This window comes from Phyllostomus discolor, chromosome 1 (genome assembly GCF_004126475.2).
Source record: "Phyllostomus discolor isolate MPI-MPIP mPhyDis1 chromosome 1, mPhyDis1.pri.v3, whole genome shotgun sequence".
NCBI lineage: Eukaryota > Metazoa > Chordata > Mammalia > Chiroptera > Phyllostomidae > Phyllostomus > Phyllostomus discolor.
The window spans coordinates 104872252-104892031 of record NC_040903.2 but is presented as its reverse complement, the minus strand read 5'-3'; the positions used below and the strand labels follow the sequence as shown (position 1 = coordinate 104892031).

Here is a 19780-nt window from a genome sequence, read left to right as displayed (position 1 = left end):
GACCTCAGCCCAATTAACACCTTAACTGCAGCCTTGTGAGACTCTGCAGCAGAGATCAGACCCTTGACCCAGACTAACTGTGAGAAAACAAATGTGTGTTGCTTTAAGGGTTTGTGGTAGTATGTTGTGTAGAAATAGATAGCTAATACACTCATCTGCTAGTTGAGTAGCACTGAGGTAATTACAGATCCATTCTGTCATTCCACCGAATAACATTTTCTAAAAGCTATATTTTATTGATTATGTCATTACAGCTATCCTGAGTGGAAGGGAGCAAAGGGGGAAAAACCACTGAGTAACATTTTCTTTGAGGGGTAGCTGGCCAGCTGGGGTTTACGTATCCCAGTGATCTCTTGCATCCTGGTGAAATTAACTGGTTCTCACCTATCAGATGTAAATGGAAGTCACCTTGATCACTACCATGGTGAGGTTGCTAAGAAGTGGGTGTGTTTTCTCCCCTCTCTTTTTACTGTCTGCCAGCTGAAGACAAAGGACTCTAAGGTCCTAGGGCCTGGTGAAGCCACAGACAGAAGGAATCTGGGTTCTTCAATCATTTCATGCAGGAGAGCTACTCAGTTTCCGGGAATACATGCATCGTTATAGGGGATTATTATTGTGTTAAGCCCCTGACTTTTGGGAGTTTATTAATTGTAGCTCTACTTTTCCCCTAATATAGTATTCATGTTCTTACCTATGAAGTAGAGATCTAGTTGTTATGATTGAATGAAACAATCTATTTGAAATGCTTAAATTGTAAAATATTATACTAACATGAGGTATTTATAGTTTTCCCCCCACAAAACCCTTAAGATATAAATAAGGAAGAAATTATTTTCTCATTTTAGAGGAGATAAAACTAAAACAGAGTGGTGACTTGTTTGAGGTCACTCTGTGAATTGGTGGCAGGGGTAGGACTAGAACTTTTGATATCTTATCTCATACTCTTCCAGGACATCACATCAAAGGGTGCAAAGCACAGGAGATTGTAGGCAAGCATGAGTAAATAGAAGAATGTAGTAATTTCAAGGCTGTCCCCATGGAGTTGAACACATTGCATTTCTTGCAGAGGCTGTATATTTGTCTGTCAGTACATTGAGAAGAAAGATAGCTACACCTTACATATGTTTTAGTTGAATTAGGATATTGATGTGATTTATTTTGAGGTAATTGTTCAAATACCTTCCTTGTGTGTAATGGAATTTTCTCCTTTTGGCAGTGCTGAAGACATTTCATTTAGCTACATCTGTTGTCAGTGAAATTTCCCACATGCTTATGTGAAACATTTGTCCTATCCAGATGGCCTGTGTAAAATCCAGTTGTTCTTCCAAATAAATTTATAGTTATGACAAATGTGGATGAGAGTTCTTTCTTGGAAGAAGAAATGGTCTTCTACTGTTCAAAAGGGGAAAGTGGATAACAACTGTTCTAAGGGTGAAACTTGGTGGAACCTGAGTTTAAGGAAATTAGTAGGTTAGATGTTTCGTTTTTCCCCCTCACCATCCAACATCTGTGTGACCCTAATTTTTCTCCATAAAAGAACTCTAAACACAAAAAAGATCCTTAAGAGAGTCTACTTATTTCTAACCTCTTGCTTCAAACTTTTTCCCTCCAGTAATCCCTTACTCTCTTTGTTAAAAATGCAAACATTTATTATTCGATATTTAACATATAAAAAAGCATCATGAAACCACTGATTGACTTAAACACCAGGACAAGGACTAGTGCTCTTGTATTCATCTGTGGTTCCTTTCTTTTCCCATCCTTCCCCTCCTGCTATGAACCACTATTGTGTCTTACTTCCTCAAATTTTCATGAACTGATTGTAATTATTTTTAAAAAGGTTTGAAAACCTCTGTGGGAGGATATTCCATGTGACTTCAGATGGATATTTGTAGTAATTTTTGGCCTTTTGGCAAGGGCTTTCAAGTCTATGATTTTCAAAATTCCCAGTAGTCCTGCAAGCTAACCAGGATGGACAATTTATTCTTTTGCATATGGGGAACAGAAGCCAACCCAGAACTCTTAACTGATATGTAGATAGCAGAGTTGAGGTTAAGTCCAGAGTCTTCAGACCCTAAGTACTGTGATCTTTGCACTAAACAACATTGCCCATGAATGAGTCACTGCTATTCAGTAGATTTCAAAGGAGAAATCCTTCTTTCTAATCTGACAGAAATACACTACAGGCTAGAGTAGTAGGCTAACAGTAGTATGTATTGTTAGTAGATCCAGCAACTCAGGACCAGGTATTGTATCTTGTTTTTCATGTATTATGAGCTGTCAGCATAGTGACATACAGAAGGTCCTGGTTAGTAGCCTGGGTTCTCGCATCAAATATCACAGGATTGAAAACTGGCCCTCTATTTAGTAGTTCTATAACACTGGGCAAGTAAATTTACCTCTCTAAGCACCAGTTACTCCTTTGTAAAATGAATCTAATTACAGCAGTTCTCAGGGGTGATGGAGGAGTAAATGAGACAATAACTATGTAGTGATGGCAGAGTGCTTGGCATAGAGTAAGCATTGAATAGGTATGAGTTAAAAAAAAAAAAGAGTGTTGGTTTCTGTGTTTTTAGGTGAGCCGTTTAATCCCCCCATTTTTCCCTTCCAAGAGCTTCAGTGCCTCATCTTTGCAGTGAGGGCATTAGACAGGCAAGTATTCTCCAGGTCTTTCAAACTCTGACTTTCAGTGCTGCTAGATTTAGTTCCCAAGATGCCTGCTGGCCCAGTTTAATTCATTACTTGACTTTAGACACACAAGTTCAAATATCTTTATTGTTCATTTTTAAGTTTTCACATAACACACAGACTAATGTGGCAAGATAAAATTACAAATGCTTTTTTTCCCTGTACTTTTCTTGCCCCTTAGGATTCTGCCTATTGGTAGCATTCAATGCTTTGGCCTTGAGAAATGTAAAAATTGAGATTCTGAATTGAAAAAAAAAAACAACCCCACATTGCAGCATTCATTGTTATATTGAAAACCAGGATCCCCACAGAAAAAGTCAGATTTGGGGAAAGCAAAAAAATCCTTAAGCATTAATGTCTTTTTAACTGTAGTCTGGAAGGAATGCATAATAGTGTGGGAACAGTTCCCCATCTGACAGGCATTGAAGTCTAAGTGGCTGGTGGGAAGCCACCATTGAGAGGGCACATGACTGAGGCTTTGATGCTGGCAAGTGCCCCAAAGGGGACTCCTACACTGAGCCATGTGGTGGAGGTGAAGGTAGAGGTGGAGGATAAGAAAGGAGAGATGCTTTCAATAAGTTTTGGAAGATGTCAGGGCAGAGTGGAACTGCCCTGTAGGGCAGGCATACACAGAATCTGAACAGTCACCAAGAGAGGCCTGGAACTGACTGAGACACAACTAGGAACTTGGAGAGTCCTTGGAGTGAGGATGAGAAGGATCCAGGAGAACTTGCTTGGGCATGGTGGCCAAGGGGAAGAGGGGAGGCACAAGACTCTCTGCATGTGGTGGGGACAGAGGCCTTTGAAAGCAAAGAAAGATAGGATGGCCTGTGTAAGTGACAAAACCAGCACAAGAGAAGACAGATCAGGAAGGCTGGCAGACAGCATGCTTGCAGATACCAGGACAATAGATGCTACAGCTTAGCCTGGGAGACAGATAGACATGATTACTAGGTATGCCATATGTTATGTGTTATGCTACATTATGTCCACTGTGCTGTGGCTTTGGGAATGCAACAGAAGGTGACTCCAAGTTGAGGCAGTGATATGAAGTGGTTTGTAAAGAATGTGTACATGTTTATGATGTGGAAAAGACGATAGCAGTCATTCAGAGGAAAGGGAATTGTTCTGGGTCCCAGAGAAGTAAAGAACATGAAATGTATGAGAGGCAGTGAGAAGATCAGGTTTCCAGAAAATCAGATAGATGTGGAAGAAAGGCAGAACAAGAGACTGGGCAGGGGCGTGAATGCTATATTGTAAAGGACTTTATATTACATGTCAATTTCCCCTAACCCTAAATCATTCTATAAAGGTTTCCAGAGTTTTCTTTATGAAAGACAAGTTTAATCATGTCATTTGACTTAAAAATCTTATATTGGCTCCACTTAGAACAAAGATTCTTAAATTTTTTTGTGCCATGGAATCATATGCTAGACTGGTAAAAGTAAGAAAAATATTTTTCAGTACATAACATAAAATAAGTTAGGATCATAAAGGGAGCCAGTTATATTGAAATACAGTTATTAAAATAGTTAAACATTATAATATATACACATCTTAAGTAGGTTTGTAAGTAGTAATGAGTTTACGGCATACTTCATGATATCTGCAACCACTGTAAAGTGTGTTGAAAATATTTGTGATATTGATTGGTTGACTAAGTTACAGATACTGCCAACACTATGTGTTTTTTTGCCTATATTCTTTTTCCTCCCCAATACATGGCTTTTCAAAAAATATTTTATTTATTTATTTTTAGAGAGAGGGGAAGGGAAGAAGAAAGAGGGAGAGAAATATTGATTGGTTGCCTCTCACATGCACCCCAATGGGAGAATTGGTCTACAGCCTAGGCAGGTGCCCTGACTGGGAATTGAGCTAGCAACTCTCTGGTATGGGGGACAACACCCAACCCAATGAGTCACACCAGTCAGGGCACAATACATGGCTTTTATTGTATCTTTAAAATATCACAAGTAAGTCTGAGGAATCACCCAGCATCTCTTTGTTTCTACAGCTGAATGACTTAGACCTTATGCATCAGAACTATTCCTTTTACAGAGACATAGATACCATCCCCAAATTTTCTGATATTCTTGTTTTCAATTGTTGTGGCTTGCTGAATCAAAGAAGCTGAATTTGATAAAATTTCAATGTCATTTCCTTCAAGAACTAACTCATCTTTCTTGGCTTGAGATACTGAATAAGCAATGCCATCTGAACCCTGTCAATATATTTTTTGCCCAAGAAATTTCTGATTTTGCCAAGACAACCATCCTCCTGAATACCAACATTAATGGGGAAGTGAGCATGCACAGACCTCATCATGTAACAGTGTAACAGAAGCCTGGTGTAACACCCTTGACCATGTTTTATATATGACTGTAGGTAGTGTGAATGGCAGCCAGTTCCTTTTTATTTCCCCACCATCTGTCAACTCAGAGCCTCTTCTTTTTCCCTCCAAGGAGACTGGATTCTACAATGATGATGTCCCTCCACAGTGTGCCCCTAGGGTCCTTCATAATAACCATGCATCCTTTCAGAGGGATGTTGACAGTCTCATTGCTCAGAATGGTCTTCACCCTCACAATAGATGTTGAAAAGAGAGAACATCTTTGCTGCCTATATTCTGAGTTGAAGGAAACACTAAATTAAGTAGTGGTTAGTGAAAATAAAGATGCTGACCTCTGGCCAAGATGGAGGCATAGGTACATATACTTAGCCTCCTCACACAACCAAAAGAAGGACAACAGAAAATTTAAAAACAAAAAATAACCAGAACTGCCAGAAAATAGAACTGTGTGGAAGTCCAACAACCAAGTTGTTAAAGAAGAAATATTCATGCAAACTGGTAGGAGGGGCAGATATTGGCAGTTGGGGTAGTGAGGACTCATGGCAAGGCAGTGGCTGGTGGACTGGGTGGTCCCACATTTGCGTGAGGATAAACCAGGAGGAACAAATGTTTGCTAGACAGACTGCGCAACCCAGGGTGACAGCACAGGGGAATAAAGCCTCAAAACCTCTGAAAAACAGCCCTGGCTGGCATAGCTCAGTGGATTGAGCGCGGGCTGCAAACCAAAGTGTCACAGGTTCAATTCCTAGTCAGGGATACATGTCTGGGTTGCAGGCCATGACCCCCAGCAACCGCACTTTGATGTTTCTCTCTCTCTCTCTATCTCCCTCCCTTCCCCCCTCCCTTCCCTCTATAAAAATTAATAAATAAAATCTTTAAAAAAAAACCAAAAAACCTCTGAAAAAAACCTGAGGGACTGAGTCAGCAGGAGAAACTCCCAGCCTCACAGGAGAACTCGTTGGAGAGACCCACAGGGTCCTAGAACATCTACAAACCTGCCCCCTCCCCAGGAATCAGCCCCAGAATGGCCCAATTTGCTTATGGGTAGAGGAAGAAGTGACTAAAAGCCAGCCAAGAGCTGAGCAAGCAGCATTGTTCCCTCTCAGACCCCTCCCCCTCATACAGAGTGCCACAACACAGCAAAGTGGGTTGCCCTGCCCTGGCAAAGACCTAAGGCTCTGCCCCTTACTACATAACAGGCACCATGAAATGAAAAATATGGCCCAAATGAAAGAACAGATCAAAGCTCCAGAAAAAATACACCTAAGTGATGAACAGATAGCCAACCTATCAGATGCACATTTCAAAACACTGGTAATCAGGATGCTCACAGAAATGGTTGAGTGTGGTCACAAAATAGATGAAAAAGTGAAGGCTATGAAGAATGAAATAAAGGAAAATGTACAGGGAACCACCAGTGACGGGAAGGAAACTAGGACTCAAATCAATGATTTGGACCAGAAGGAAGAAATAAATATTCAATCAGAACAGAATGAAGAGAGAGGAATTCAAAAAAATGAGGACAGACTAGCCCTGGCTGGCGTAGCTCAGTGGATTGAGCGCGGGCTGCGAACCAAAGTGTCGCAGGTTCAATTCCCAGTCAGGGTACATGCCTGGGTTGCAGGCCATGACCCCCAGCAACCGTACATTGATGTTTCTCTCTCTCTCTCTCTCTCTCTCTATCTTCCTCCCTTCTCTCTCTAAAAAATAAATAAATAAAATCTTTTAAAAAATGTTCAAAAAAAAAATGAGGGCAGACTGAGGAGCCTCCTGGACAACATTAAATGTTTCAACATCTGAATCATAGGGGTGCCAGAAGGAGAAAAGGAAAAGCAAGAAATTGAAAACTTACTTGAAAAAATAGTGAAAGAGTACTTTCCCAATCTAGCAAGGAAATAGACTTCCAGGAAGTCCAGGAAGCTCAGAGAGTCCCAAAGAAGTTAGACCCAAGGAGGAACACACCAAGGCACATCATAATTACAATACACAAGATTAAAGATCAGGAGAGAATCTTAAAAGCAGCAAGAGAAAAGGAGACAGTTATCTACAAAGGAGTTCTGATCAGACTGTCAGCTGCTTTCTCCAAAGAAACCTTGAAGGCAAGAAAGGGCTGGAAAGAAGTATTCAATCAACAAAGATATTGTGGCTTTGAACAATGCCCTAGATGAAATGAGCTTAACTGATATATATAGAGAGAGCCCTTCATCCCAAAGAAGCTAAATACACATTCTTTTCAAATGCACATGGAACATTTCCAAAGATAGACCACATGATAGGACACAAAGCAAGCCTCAACAAATTCAAAAAAATTGAAATTATACAAAGCATTTTCTCTGACCACAAGGGACTGAAACTAGAAACCAACACCAAGGGAAAAAACTCAAAATCATGGAAATTGAATAGCATGCTATTAAATAATCAATGGGTCAGGAATAAAATTAGGGAAGAAATCAAAAAGTTCCTGGAAACAAATGAAAATGAACTCACAACAACCCAAAACTTATGGGACACAGTGAAGGCAGTACTGAGAGGGAAGTTCATAGCAATACAGGCCTACTAGAAAAACACAGAAATATTTCAAACAAACAACCTAACCCTATGCCTACAAAAACTCAAGGAACAACAACAAAGACAGCCAGGAGCAAGTAGAAGGAAGGAAATAACCAAGATCAGAGGAGAATTAAATAACATAGAGGCTAAAAGCACAATTCTAAGGATCAATGAATCCAGGAGCCTGTTCTTTGAAAAGATAAACAAAATCGACAAGCCTTTAAGCAGACTCATCAAGACAAAGAGAGAGAGGATCCAAATAAACACAATCAGAAATTAAAGAGGAGACATCACAACTGACACCACAGAAATACAAAGGATTATAAGAAATTACTATATGCCTGAAGAACTTTATGCCTGGAAATTTGAAAACCTAGGTGAAATGGACAAATTTCTAGAAAAATATAATCTTCCAAAACTCAGTAAAGAAGGAACAGAGAGCCTGAACAGACCACTAACAGCAGATGAACTGAAACAGTAGCCAAAAAACTCCCAACACACAAAAGTCCAAATCTAGATGGTTTCACAGGAGAATTCTACAAAGCAGTCAAGGAAGAGCTAACCGCTATCCTTCACAGACTATTCCAAAAAACCCATAATGACAGAAGACTCCCAAACTCTTTTTATGAAGCCAGCATCATCTGAATCCCAAAACCAGATAAAGACACAATAAAGAAAGAAAACCTCAGGCCAATATTGCTGATGAACATAGATGCTAAAATCCTCAAAAAAATATTTGCAAACTGCATCCAAAAATAGATTAAAAAGGTCATACATCATTGGCCCTGGCTGGCATAGCTCAGTGGATTGAGCGCGGGCTGCTAACCAAAGTGTCACAGGTTCAATTCCCAGTCAGGGTACATGCCTGGGTTGTAGGCCATGACCCCCAGCAACTGCACTTTAATGTTTCTCTCTCTCTCTATAGCTCCCTCCCTTCCCTCTCTAAAAATAAATAAATAAAATCTTAAAAAAAATAAAGGTCATACATCATGACAAAGTGGGATTCATCCTAGGGAGGCAAGGATGGTTCAATATTCACATATCAGTAAATGTAATACATCACATTTAAAAAAAGCAAAGACAAAAATCACATGATTATATCAATAGATGCAGAAAAAGCATTTGATAAGGTACAGCACCCGTTTATGATAAAAAACCTCAGAAAGTGGGAATAGAGGGAGCATTCCTCAACATAATAAAGGCCATATATGAGTGACCTATAGCCAACATCATAGTCAATGGGCAAAAACTGAAATCTTTTCCACTAAGATCAAGAATAAGACAAGGTTGTCTTAAACCACTTTTATTCAATATAGTATTGGACATTTAAGCCACAGAGATCAGACAAGAAAAGGAAATAAAAGGCATCCAAATCAGAAAGGAGGAAACAAAACTGTCACTGTTTGCAGATGACATGATAGTGTGTGTAGAAAATCCTATAGACTCCACCAAAAAAAACTGCTCAACCTAATGAATTTGGCAAAACAGTGGGATACAAAGTCAATATCCAGAAATCAAAGGCATTTTTGTACCAACAATGAAACAGCAGAAGCAGAAATGAAGAAAAAAATCCCATTCGATATAGCAAAAAGAAAAATAAAATACCTAGGAATAAACCTAACCAAGGAGGTAAAAGACCTATATGCAGAAAACTACACAACACTGAAGAAAGAAATCAAGGAAGACACAAACAAATGGAAACATATACCACATTCATGGATCAGAAAAATTACCATCATCAAAATGTCCATACTATCCACAGCAATTTACAGATTGAATGCAGTACCTATTTAAGTACCAATGGCATATTTCACAGACATAGAACAAACACTTCAAAAATTTATATGGAACCATGAAAGACCCTGAATAGCTGCTGCAATTTTGAGAAAGAAAAGCAAAGTAGGATGCTTCACAATACCTGATACCAAACTGTATTACAAGGCCACTGTAATCAAAACAGCCTGGCACTGGCATAAAAAAAGGCACATGGACCAATGGAACAGAACAGAGAGCCCAGAAATAAACCCAAGTCTCTATGGTCAATTAATATTTAACAAAGGGGGCAGCAACAAGAATGGGGCAACAATAGCCTCTTCAACAAATGGTGTTGGGAGAACTGGACAGCTACATGCAAAAAAATGAAACTTGAGCACCAACTTACACCATACACAAAAATAAATTCAAGGTGGATAAAAGATTTCAATATAAGCCATGTCACTATTAAAGTCCTAAAGGAGAACATAGGAAGGAACATATCAGATATTTCACACAGCAACATTTTTACTGATATGTCTCCCAGAGCAAGGAATATAAATGAAAGAATAAACAAATGAGATCTCATCAAAATAAAAAGCTTCTGCATGGCTAAAGAAAACTGTATTTAAAAAAAGAGAACCAACTGTATGGGAAAACATATTTGCCAATGATACTTCAGACAAGGGTTTAATCTCCAAATATATGAAGAACTTACATGACTCCACTCTAAGAAGAAAAGCAACCCAATTAGAAAATGGGCAAAGGACTTGAACAGACACTTCTCCAAGGAGGACCTACAGAGGATCCAGAGACACATAAAAAGATGCTCAATATTGCTAGCTATCAGAACGATGCAAATTAAAACCACAATGAGATACCACTTCACACTGGTCAGAATGGCCATCATAAACAGAGCAACAAACAACAAATGTTGGTGAAGTTGTGGAGAAAAGGGGACCCTAGTACACTGTTGGTGGGATTGCAGACTGGTACAACCACTATGGAAAACAGTACGGAATTTCCTCAGAAATCTAAAAATGGATCTGCCTTTTGACCCAGCAATTCCACTGCTAGGATTATATCCTAAGAACCCTGAAACACCAATCCAAAAGAACCTATGCACCCCAATGTTCATAGCAGCACAATTTACAATAGCTAAGTGTTGGAAGCAACCTAGGTGCCCATCAGTGAGTGAATGCATCAAAAAACTATGGTACATTTACACAATGGAATTCTATGCAGCAGAAAGAAAGAAGGAGCTCCTACCCTTTATAACAGCATGGATGGAACTGGAAAGCATTAGTCTCGGCAAAATAAGCTAAATGATGAAAGACAAATACCATATCATCTCACCTTTAATAGGAACCTAATCAACAAAACAAAGAAACAAGCAAAATATAACCAAAGACACTGAAATAGAGAACAGACTGACAGTGTTCAGAGGGGAGAGGGGAGGGAATTTCAGGGGTATTTCAGGGAAAAGGGGAAGGGTTTACAGGAACAAGTATAAAGGACACATGGACAAAACTGGGGGGGGGTGGAAATGGGAGGGAGGTGGGGAGGGCTGGGTGGGTGGGTTGGGATGGGAGTAAAAGACAGAAAACTGTACTGGAACAATAACTAAAATAAAATTATTTTAAAAAAGAAGTATTCGCCCTGGCTGGCATAACTCAGTGGATTGAGCGCGGGCTGCAAACCAAAGCATCACAGGTTCAATTCCCAGTCAGGGCACATGCCTGGGTTGTAGGCCACGGCCCGCAGCAACCACACATTGATGTTTCTCTCTCTCTCTCTTTCTCCCTCCCTTCCCTCTCTAAAAATAAATAACAATAATAAAATATATATATATATAAAGAAGTATTTGAAGTTATGAAAGATAATGACCTACATTCAAGATTACTGTACCCAGAAAAGCTCTCATTTAGAATGGAAGAGCAGATAAAGTCCTTCCCAGATAAGGTCAAGTTAAAAGAGTTCACCATCACCAAGTCCTTCTTATATGAAATGTTAAAGGGACTTAGAAAAAGAAGGTAAAAATATCAACAGTAAAATGACAACAAATTCCAACTATCAACAACTGAACCAAAAACAAAAACAAAAACTATCTAAGCAAACAATTAGAACAGGATCAGAACCACAGAAATCGAGATCACATGGAGGGTTATCAGTAGGGAAGAGGAGGGTTGAGAATGGGGGGAAAAGGTACAGGAAGTAAGAAGCATAAATTGTAGGTATAAAATAGGTAAGGTTAAGAATAGTATGGGAAATGAAGAAGACAAAGAACTTATATGTGGGACCCATGGACATGAACTAAGGTGGGGGAATGGTGGTTCCCTGCAACCCAGGATCCTAGTGCAGGAAAATAAAGCCTTAAAACACTGATTGAAAACACCTGTGGGGTTTTAGGTGCTGGGAGAAACTCCCAGCCTCACAGGAGAGCTTGTTGCAGAGACCCACAGGGGCCTAAAATGTACACAAACCCACCCACACTGGAATCAGCACCAGAAGGGCCCAGATTGCTTGGAGAAAGCAATGGAAGTGATTGAAATCCTGCTGAGAGCAGAGCAAGTGCCATTGTTCCCTCTTGGAGCTCTCCCCCATATACAGTGTCACAACCCAGCAAATGGGTTGCCCCACCCTAGTGAATACCTAAGTCTCCACCCCCTCATACGTAACAGGTGTGCTGAGACAAAAAAAAAAAAAAAGAAAAAATGACCCAAATGAAAGAACAGATCAAAGCTCCAGAAAAAAATACAACTAAGCAATGAAGAGACAGCCAACCTATCAGATGTGCAGTTCAAAGCAGTGGTGATCAGGATGCTCACAGAATTGGTTGAATTTGGTCACAAATTAGATGAAAAAATGAAGTCTATGCTAAATGAAACAAACGAAAAAATTCAGAGAACGAATGTGATGGGAAGGAAACTGGAACTCAAATCAATGGTGGCTCAGAAGAAAAAAGAAACATCCAATCAGAAAAGAATGAAGAGACAAGAATTCAAAAAAATGAGGACAGACTGAGGAACCTTCAGGACATCTTTAAATGCTCCAACATCTGAATTATAGGGATACCAGAAGGAGAAGAGGAAGAGCAACAAGTGGAAAAGTTATTTGAACAAATAATAAAGGAGAACTTCCCCAACCTGGCAAAGGAAATAGACTTCCAGGAAGTCCAGGAAGCTCAGAGAGTCCCAAAGAAGTTGGACCCAAGGAGGAATACACCAAGGCACATCATAATTACATTACCCAAGATTAAAAATAAGAAGAGAATCTTAGAAGCAGCAAGAGAAAAGGAGACAGTAAACTACAAAGGAGTTCCAATCAGACTGTCAGATGATTTCTTCAAAGAAGCATTACAGGCAAGAAGAGGTGGAAAGAAGTATTTGAAGCCATGAAAGGCAAGTACCTACATCCAAGGTTGCTCTATCCAGCAAAGCTCTCATTTAGAATGGAAGGGCAGATAAAGTGCTTCCCAGATAAGGTCAGGTTAAAGGAGTTCATCATCACCAAGTCCTTATTATATGAAATGTTAAAGGGACTTATCTAAGAAAAAGAAGATAAAAAATATGAACAGTAAAATGACAACAAATACACAACTATCAACTGAACCAAAAACAAAAACAAAAGCAAACTAGTCAAACAACTAGAACAGGAACAGAACCACAGAAATGGAGATCACATGGAGGGTTAGGGACAGGGGAGAAGGAAGAGGAGAGAGGGAGAAAGGTACAGAGAAAAAGTAGCATAGATGGTAGGTAGAAAATAGACGGGGAGGTTAAGAATAGTATGGGAAATGTAGAAGCTAAAGAACTTGTAAGTATGACATATGGACATGAACTAAAGGGGAGGAATGTGGATGGGGAGCAGGTGGAAGAGAGTGAAGAGGGGAAAATGGGACAGCTGTAATAACATAACCAATAAAATATATTAAAAAAGAAAATAAGAATGCCAAGTATATGACAAACATACTTCTGGATTGGTGAAAACTAACAATTAGAAGTTATCAACTGAAATTGGGGATTTGTCACTTCCCTGACTGGCAGAGACATCACTGCATGAGTCAGACCACTGTGCAACTCAACCTTCTTTCAGATGAGGTTCTGAGATCAAGTTTTTGGGCTTAGGAAGCTTTTTTGACTCTCACAATAGGCCCTGTTCATTGACCCAGACTTTATGAATGAAGTTGGTATTTTGTTTCTCCATCTGCTGACTCATTTATCTTACTTCTGGCTTGGTTTAGAAGTCAGGCACAGAAGGGGGTGCTATTTGTTGAAACCCCCTCAAAGATTCAATAACAGCAAGGAGACTCATTGAAGGCTAGTCTCCCATCATCTGAGAAAAGTTTAACACATTAAACTCTTTTCGGCCTGTAACTTCCTCTCAGGATTTGAGTTATCAGCCTTCTTGTTCTAACATCAAAAAATGTGTTAGCCATCAGGCTGCTGGGCTTGAAGGAGGGGGAGTGAAGAAGGGAGGAGAGCTCTGACTAGGGGAAATATGTTACTAGCAATAAATGTACTATCATATTTTTATGCATGGAGCAACTTACTAAACAACCTTACGTATATACCTTAATTGATCCATGTGAGTTAGGCTATTACAGATGAAAAAGAAGAGACTAAGATTTCTAGACAGGAGGGGGAGGCAGAAGAGTGTATGAGGGGATAAATGGGGATGGAAGGAGACTTGACTTGGGGTGGTGAGCACACAATACAGGTGATGTATTATAGAATTGTGCCTCTGAAAACTATATAATTTTATTAACTGATGTCACCCCAATACATTCAATAAAAAAGAAAAAAAGATTTCTAGATGAAGCTCTTTCCACTACTTTAAGCAGGAAAAGACAGTGCTTACAGATGTGTCTGTGTGTATGTGTATTTTTCAGGGTGGGGAGAGAAAGGGAGATCTTTCTAGAGAGAAATAGCAATTAAAAACAGGGAAAAAAAGCAGAGCATAGTCCCTTAATAACGACATAAGTGAAGGAAGAGTGACTTGCTTCAGGGTTTGTCTGCATCTGGCTTTGGGTATTTTGATAATGTCCATTTTATTTTTTATTATTTAAAATATATATTTTATTGATTATGCTATTACAGTTGTCCCATTTACCCTCTCTATTCCCCTCAGCCCTGCATACCCCCTCCCACACACATTCATACCCCCACTCCTTAGTTCATATCTATGCGTCGTACATATAAGTTCTTTGGCTTCTACATTTCCTATATTATTCTTAACCTCCCCCTGTCTATCTTCTACCTACCATTTATGCTACTTATTCTCTGTACATTATCCTCCTGTCTCTCCAACAAATCCCCCACTGATAACCCTCCATGTGATCTCCATTTCTGTGATTCTATTCCTGTTCTAGTTGTTTGCTTAGTTTTGTTTTTTTTTTTTGTTCAGTTGTTGATAGTTGTGAGTTTGTTGTCATTTTACAGTTCATAGTTTTTGATCATCTTTTTCTTAGGTAGATCCCTTTAACATTTCATATAATAAGGACTTGGTGATGATGAACTCTTTTAACCTGACCTTATCTGAGAAGCACTTTATCTGCCCTTACATTCTAAATGAGAGCTTTGCTGAATAGAGTAATCTTGGATGTAGGTCATTGCCTTTCATGACTTTGAATACTTCTTTGCACCCCTTCTTGCCTTCAAGGTTTCTTTGGAGAAAGCAGCTGACAGTCTGATCGGAACTCCTTTGTGGGTAACTGTCTCCTTTTCTCTTGCTGCTTTTAAGATTCTCTCCTGATCTTTAATCTTGTGTATTGTAATTATGATGTGCCTTGGTGTGTTCCTCCTTGGGTCTAACTTCTTTGGGACTCTCTGAGCTTCCTGGACTTCCTGGAAGTCTATTTCCTTGCTAGATTGGGAAAGTACTCTTTCACTATTTTTTCAAGTAAGTTTTCAATTTCTTGCTTTTCCTTTTCTCCTTCTGGCACCCCTATGATTCAGATGTTGAAACATTTAATGTTGTCCAGGAGGCTCCTCAGTCTGCCCTCATTTTTTTTTTGAACATTTTTTAAAAGATTTTATTTATTTATTTTTTAGAGAGAGAAGGGAGGAAGATAGAGAGAGAGAGAGAGAGAGAGAGAAACATCAATGTACGGTTGCTGGGGGTCATGGCCTGCAACCCAGGCATGTACCCTGACTGGGAATTGAACCTGCGACACTTTGGTTCGCAGCCCGCGCTCAATCCACTGAGCTACGCCAGCCAGGGCTAGTCTGTCCTCATTTTTTTGAATTCCTCTCTCTTCATTCTGTTCTGATTGAATATTTATTTCTTCCTTCTGGTCCAAATCATTGATTTGAGTCCTAGTTTCCTTCCCGTCACTGGTGGTTCCCTGTACATTTTCCTTTATTTCATTCTTCATAGCCTTCACTTTTTCATCTATTTTGTGACCACACTCAACCATTTCTGTGAGCATCCTGATTACCAGTGTTTTGAAATGTGCATCTGATAGGTTGGCTATCTGTTCATCACTTAGGTGTATTTTTTCTGGAGCTTTGATCTGTTCTTTCATTTGGGCCATATTTTTCATTTCATGGTGCCTGTTATGTAGTAAGGGGCAGAGCCTTAGGTCTTTGCCAGGGCAGGGCAACCCACTTTGCTGTGTTGTGGCACTCTGTATGAGGGGGAGGGGTCTGAGAGGGAACAATGCTGCTTGCTCAGCTCTTGGCTGGCTTTTAGTCACTTCTTCCTCTACCCATAAGCAAATTGGGCCATTCTGGGGCTGATTCCTGGGGAGGGGGCAGGTTTGTAGATGTTCTAGGACCCTGTGGGTCTCTCCAACGAGTTCTCCTGTGAGGCTGGGAGTTTCTCCTGCTGACTCAGTCCCTCAGGTTTTTTTCAGAGGTTTTTTGGTTTTTTTTTAAAGATTTTATTTATTAATTTTTATAGAGGGAAGGGAGGGGGGAAGGGAGGGAGATAGAGAGAGAGAGAGAAACATCAAAGTGCGGTTGCTGGGGGTCATGGCCTGCAACCCAGACATGTATCCCTGACTAGGAATTGAACCTGTGACACTTTGGTTTGCAGCCCGCGCTCAATCCACTGAGCTATGCCAGCCAGGGCTGTTTTTCAGAGGTTTTGAGGCTTTATTCCCCTGTGCTGTCACCCTGGGTTGCGCAGTCTGTCTAGCAAACATTTGTTCCTCCTGGTTTATCCTCACGCAAATGTGGGACCACCCAGTCCACCAGCCACTGCCTTGCCATGAGTCCTCACTACCCCAACTGCCAATATCTGCCCCTCCTACCAGTTTGCATGAATATTTCTTCTTTAACAACTTGGTTGTTGGACTTCCACACAGTTCTATTTTCTGGCAGTTCTGGTTATTTTTTGTTTTTAAATTTTCTGTTGTCCTTCTTTTGGTTGTGTGAGGAGGCAAAGTGGCTACCTATGCCTCCATCTTGTCCATTTTAATTCTTTATTTCCTCCTGATATACTTCAGACATTGTCACTTACTTGTAATTGGTCAAAATTTCCTGGAAGGAAAACCTCCAGAGGCAGAGCTGAGACCTATCACTGTGGAAACTTCAGGGGAAGAGGATTCTGTAATGCTTTACTGTCCTCAATATTACATGGCACAGTTTAATACTTTGTGGAACCTAGACTAGATGTGAAGGCCCTAGTGGATATTTGGACATAATTTATTTCCTTTTCTTTCAGTATCTAAAGCATACCCAGATACCCAATCCCATGAATGGGTTATTCGTGGTCCTGTCAACCAAGGTGCCCCATCTGTGGACAAGGGTTGGTCACATGAACCCCTCTAGGGAATTCAGATGCTGTCTTTGGAATTGGAATCTGGAGTGAAGTGTCCACAAGGACTGAACATGACTGGACTGGTTCACCTTGCCTGAGGCATTTTGCTCTGTTTCCTCATTGAGGACTGTTCTACACTTTTTCTTTTGATTCTATGAGTTTTCACATGTCCTTTTAATACATTGCTTTCTAGTTTAAGTCAGCCAGAGTTAATTTTTGTTGCCTAAAACTAAATATGTCTAAGAGTACTGTGACAGTACTGGCCTCTGTTGTGAGCAGTCTTCATATTCTATGTAAGTACTTCTGCACCTATACAAATTTGTAAAGAAAATGTCCTTTTTAGCCAGGAGACAAGGTGCAGCCAGGTTAAACAGTTAATGAAAGTGTGAGAAATTTAACTGAGATCACCTGAAAAGAGTGTGTACAAGGAGAGAAAAGGTAGGAAAGAAAGGTTGATTAGAGCAATGTGTTTTGGCCAAGAGTCCTATGTTAAGTGTGTTCCATCCATGGCCAAGGGAGTTTGGGGAGAACTCTAACTGGGGCAGGAATAGGTCCAGAGACTTTTTAGACTCTTTCTTAGACAGAGGAGAGTGTGTGCTGGAAATGGATTGGGTACCAGTGACTGGAGCAGATCCAAGGCTCTCTGAAGAAAGCTTTTTTCCCAGCCTGGATTGGATTGGCTCTGGAACTGTTCCGTGTTCCAACCTGCCATTGCTTATAAGGACATAAATCGTATTCTGATAAACAATTGCACCTGTTTTATAGCAACTCTTTGTATTCAGGAAATTGACTTGGAATTGTGACACTCATTTTTTTATTCATTCAATAAATATTTATTCTTATAGTATATAGTGATACAAAACAGATATGGTTTCTCCCTCATGGAGACAGTAGCTATAGATAGAGGGAGAAAAATATTAAGCAAATGGTTAACTAGAAATGTATAGTTATAAATTGTGCCAAGAGTTATAAAGGAAAATTACAATCTGTGATCAGGATATGACACATGATGGTGTTGTTTTACTGTCAAGGTAAGGGCAACAAAGAAGAACTTTTCCTTGTATTTTTTAAAAGAGGCTCTGTCCTTTCATTTTCATATGCTCATATTAAAGCATAATTCAAAGATAGAATCTGTAAGATGTGGTATATCTTTGTGATGTTTTGTGTGTACTCGTGTGTAACTGAAAGCTGAAGGCAAGCTTAAAGACTTCCTGAAATAGTTTAGTAGATACTAAACCTGGTTTAAAAACAGGAACATAAACGTGTGATTTTAAGTAGTCAACAAAGAAAACAATTTTAAAAATATATAAAGTTGTGTTTGGCCATGAAGAAAAGGCAGATAATCAGGCCAATATCATGGGTGTATAATACAGATTTGGGGATGTCAGCAGTCTTAGAACACTGGATATGACTAAACTTTCTGAACACATTACAGATAGATCTCTTATCTTGAAAGAAATGACCAAACTCACCTTTTAACATTTGTTCAACATTTTAGTGGCTTGATTTCTGCTGAAGACCATTAAGATGCTCTTCGAGACACACTACAACTACCAGAACACATATGGGATCACTAGAGTGGAATGGTTTCACAACCGAATAGGATCTACATGGGGCATAAATAAGACTAGAATTTGGTAGTCATCCACTGTCCTGCTGAGAAGTCTTTCAAAGAATGCTTTAGCTGCCATCTTGTGGTCAACTTTGTGAATACACTGAATGCAATTTCAGCTTGTCAGAAAGACTGTATTTAAAATCTTTATGAGGGCTTTTGGGCTGTTTGGATTTGAAAAAGTTTCCTCATAGAATCAATGTTGTAAAGGGAGTTTACCTCCTTATCTGGCTATGGCAAAGACATGTTATGTTCATCAGGTGTCTTTCAGCCTCAGTTGACAGAAACCTATTTCAAAGTAAGCAAAGTAAGCTTATGCAAGAAAGGGGGTCCTCTCACAGAACTGAAGGAGCTGTTGTAAGAGCCAAGACCGTGGCAGCTAGATCAGGACTTAGTGTCACCAGGTCCCTCTCTCATTTCTGTTTGGCTTTATTCCCTCTTGTTTCAAGGAAGATTGTTGCCAGAAGTCCAGATTTTAAGTCATTTCTGCATTAGGACTCAGGTATAAGTAGAGGAACCTCCAGGAAGGACTGGCCTGATTTGGGTGACCTGCCACACCCTGCACCAATCAGGTGATGGGGTAATGAGGCTCTATGAACAACCAGCTTGAATTTAGTGATCATCCCTTGTGGTTGTGGGGCAGAGGAGAAGGGATCTTAGTGATATGCGTATGTTACCTTAGCGACAGGATTTACAGGAATGCTTGCTGGGGGAAAGAGCAAACTAGAAGAGCAACCACCACTCACGGCATTCCACTGCTCGGACACCAGCACACTTTCAGATCCTTTTCCCATGTATGCGATTCTGAAAGTGCCAAAATACTTTTTTTCCGAGTACAATCCAACAACACACACTCCCCTTCCTTTTTCCAGAGGAGACAACTCAAAGATTCACTGAGCTGATGAATTAAACACTAAGTTTAGGATTTCTGGGTAATGTGCACTCCTCATAGGTCCAGATATATTGCTATTCTTGGTCCAACAATCTATTTCCATTAAAGAAAAAAGCTTGATAACAAAGTCAGGTCACTTGAGTTGATCAACTTTAAGTTCATTTCACATATT

The 19780-nt window shown here is 39.8% G+C and overlaps 1 pseudogene; it reads right to left on the bottom strand.

Moving 5' to 3' along the window:
* Positions 1 to 4611: 4611 nt before the first annotated feature.
* Positions 4612 to 19510, bottom strand: LOC114492002 (annotated as a pseudogene).
* Between the last annotated feature and the right edge of the window lie 270 nt (positions 19511 to 19780).